Raw genomic sequence first — 4,120 nt, 5'->3', positions numbered from 1 at the left:
AACAAAAACAAAAACACAAAAATGCTTTAAAAATCATCTCTCCAGATCACATGATAGAGTAATCTTAAATAAATTGCATCAGAATGTCTTGCTTTTTTATAGTCCATTTTTATAGTCTATTTCCATTGTTGGAAATGATAAAAAAAGAGAGTATTCACTAATTTTTGAATCATTTAAAAATGTCTAGTCTGCATTTGCATAGTATTAGGCACTCCCCATTGGGACAGTAAGTGATGCTAACGAGCAAATCCACCTGTCTTTTTACAGTATAGTAAATGAAAGTATTACACAGCATGTTGCCATTAGTATATTTATACATGATGTAAACCTTATTCAAATTATCTGGGAAAACTGATCTTTGTTGATTAATAGAAAAATATTTCTAAAATGTTCAGAAAAATTAAACCTTCAGTTCGTAATAAACTCAGACATATTACTTAAATGCTTTCAGTTTCTATTTTGTTATCTTCTCTCCAAAATATTTAAAAAGAAAGTAGGTGTACAGGAATAGGAATCACCAACCAGAGATCTTGCAGACTGCTCTGAAGCCATGCAGTGCTGTGTGCACTGTACTGAAAACCATTTCATCTAAATGAAAACAAACTTCTACTTGCTCTAAGCCATTAGTCTTTATTAAATTTATAGTTTCCTCCTAAGATCCTAAAAAAGGGAATCGTAATTTTGAAAGAGAAAGAGAAAGAAAGGGAAACGTGACTTTGAGACTAATATGTATGGTGTGACTAAAACCCATCAATGATGATGAATCAGGAAATTGTTATGCAGTATTATCTGAACAAAACATAAGGGTTACCAAACTCTTCTGAGTAGAAATTGCTGTTGTCCCTGCCAGTCATATGGAAACCCAGTCAGAGAGGGGAAGGACGATAACCAAGCTACAGCTATGGGACTAAGATTCAAATTCACATGGTCTCCCATGCCTCTACTCACAATTCTCTGTTAATTTGTAACAAGTGTCGCTCTTGTTAGAATAACTATGTAGCAAAGAATTCATATCCATCTTCCTAGTCCTGACTTCCTAAAGTATTTTTGAGCTCAACACATACACTGAGAAACAACTATAATAAGCCAATAGCAATGCTGAGTGCTACACATTCGGAAGTGACTAACTCAGTCACTTGGGGCTTGTTAATTTCAGTGAAGGAGACAGGTAAGTGACACACTAACAATTTCTAACAAATATGTGGATGAAATGTTAAAGGGCATTAGGGAAAGGTGCACTTGCTTGCCAAAATCCAAATCCACAGACAGTAATGCATGGAATGAGCATGAAGCCTTTAGCCCATGATGTCTGGGGGTGGAGCTCCACATGGTGAAACAGAGAGGTCAAAGCTACACTCACAAGATGGAAGATTCAAAGGATGAGGACCATAAATCAGAATATGTACTGTACCCAGTTTGTCATGTGATATTTTTATTTTGGAAACAGCATGTTTAAGACCGCTGCTTTTGTTATATTATTTTTAAATGACTTTTAAAAACAATACAATCATTAGTCATTGTATTATATTATTGTGACCTACAGTGTTTCTCATTTTGGTTAATGGAACCCTCAACTACAAAATAACCAAAACAGACATGTTTGAGACATCTTCCAAGCCTTTACTTGTTATCTAAGGAGTCTCTGAATTACATTGATTTCAAATCCTAATGATCCATATTGCCACCTATCATCTGTAGTCCTTTCAACCTAGGCTGCTACCTCTTTACTATGATTTATAATTTTATTTTGCAGTATCTTTTGAGACATTCTGTGCTTGCTTTCCCTCCCATGCACTGTATTGTTTTAAATTGTATTTTATTTGTTTGTTTGTTTGTTTGTGTGTGTACAAACATGTTCCACAGTGCATGTGTGGAAGTCAGGGGGCAACTTTCAGGAGTCAGTTTTCTCTTTTCATCATGTAGGTTGCTAGGGATTGAATTTAGGCCATTAGGATTTGTAGCCAGTGCTGCTACCACCCATGGAGCATCTCAGTGGCCCTGAGTGCTGCATTGTTATAGGAAGCAATCATCAAAAAGACACCATGCCAGTCATGCCATTACCTCCTTGAGTCTTCAATGGCCTACTGCCCTTAGGAACAACATTAATCCTTAATTTGCTTAGCTATTTACCATCTTACCTAATTTGCCTTTCCATTCTCTGCTTCTGCACCAACTGACACATGTGTGCACATGCTTGTACATACATACATGGGAATCCAGCTATGCTGAACTTCCAGTTACACTAACGCAGATGCCACAGAGCTTGGTGGTTAAGGGGATGGAGTGACCTACCTGTACAGTGTGATTTTATTTTATTTTTAATTTTTTTAAAATTTTATTTTTTAATTTTATTTTATGTGTATGTGAGTACTGCCTGCATGTAGGTAACTGCATCCATGTCGTGCAATGCCCACAGAGGTCAGAAGAGTCTGTCAGATTGCCTGGGACTGGAGTTATGGACAGTTGTTAGCTACCATGTGGGTGCTGAAATTCAAACCTGGGTCTTCTGCAAGAACAACCAGTGTTCTTAACCGCCGAGCCATCTCTCCATCCTCGTGTGACATGTTTTTAAATCTTGGTAGTGCAATAGTTAGCTGTGTTGGTGCAGGACAGTTCTTTCATTTTACTGAAATTGTATATTCTCAACTACCAAAGGGCACAGATCTATGGGGATAAAGTGTGAAAGTACACGCTAGGTCACTGTCAAAATTCCTGGTGCTAATTTAGCATCTAGCAAAAGTTGGTGCCATTATTTGTTTCTTCCCTGTGTTTGTATAAATATGTGTTTCTGTTGGTTTGGATTACCCTAGAATAATCTCTTTCTCCACAACATTGATGTTACTTACTAAACTAAGTTAGTAATATAGTTACTTTTGTTATAGTTAGCACACAGATAACAAAAGAGTAGGCACCGTGTCATTGCTTAGGAACCTTCTTTGGGAGACACTTTCTCTTGCTAAATCCTTCCATAGTGCCTCAATAATAGCTCAGAAAGATATATAATTATTCACTGCCCTCTTCAGAGCATTAAGGGAGAAATGCTTTGTTTACTGTGTCCTAAAAAAATTGGCAAATGTTCAATAAAGACTTGCATGAATGATACCAACCAGTTTAAGGAGAGAGCTCATTGGCCTAGCTGTTATCTACTTACTAATTTATTTTGAAAAAAAAATTTTGTTGAATTTTTGTGATTTTTATGATATAATTTGATGGTATTTAGATCCTCTCCTCCATCTGCACCTCCCCTCACTGCCTCTTCCCAATTCAATGAATTCCTACTAACTTCTCAAAATACATTTAAGATTAGATTCCTTGTCTTGGGGCCCCAGACACCTGGGGAACCAATACTGCTCCCAGATCCTTTTCATCCAGACCAATGTAGTACCTTCTCTGGGCCCCAGGAGCACTGCTTCTTGGCCTAGCCCTGCCCTCACCTCCCTCTGCTTCCCTGGGCCTGCAGGACCCACCACAGGCCTCTCTCCTACCCACAGGCCTCTCTCTGGGGTAAGTCCATGGCACCCTCCATGCCTTGACTCCCCCAGCCTCATTCACCCTCCCATCTCTGCTGCCTTTCTCTCCAAGTTTGGGCCCTACCCCATTCCTTGTCTTGGGGCCCCAGACACCTGGGGAACCAAGACTGCTCCCTGATCCTTTTCATCCAGACCAACATGGTACCTTCTCTGGGCCCCAGGAGCACTGCTTCTGGGCCTGACCCCACTCTCACCTCCCTTTGCTTCCCTGGGCCTGCACCACCGCCAGCTACTTTCTGGGAAGCTGAGGCTGACCTTTCTCCTTCCTGATCCTTTGCATCCAGACCAACCCAGCTCCTCAGTGCAGTCCCCAGGAGGCCTTGGGGCCTCTTCCCACCCCGTCTGCCTTTGCATCTCTCTGTGGCATGGTCACGAGCTGCCCTAGACCAGCATCGTTCTTGGGCCAGGCTCCCAGGCCAGTCCAACCCCCAAATTCCTGAGGACAAAATCATTCATGGAGGGATCCAGACCTTAGGAGAAAGCCTGAAAACATCTGACCCTCACCTGAGTTGGGCCTCTGTGGGAACTCCTGAAGACAAAAGCAACCCAGTCACTCCAATATAAAATCAAAACAGAGAACTGGAAGCTTT

Source organism: Nannospalax galili, unplaced genomic scaffold (genome assembly GCF_000622305.1).
Source record: "Nannospalax galili isolate Female #2095 unplaced genomic scaffold, S.galili_v1.0 scaffold477, whole genome shotgun sequence".
NCBI lineage: Eukaryota > Metazoa > Chordata > Mammalia > Rodentia > Spalacidae > Nannospalax > Nannospalax galili.
The sequence above is the reverse complement of the archived record's forward strand: the minus strand, read 5'-3'. Positions refer to the sequence as shown.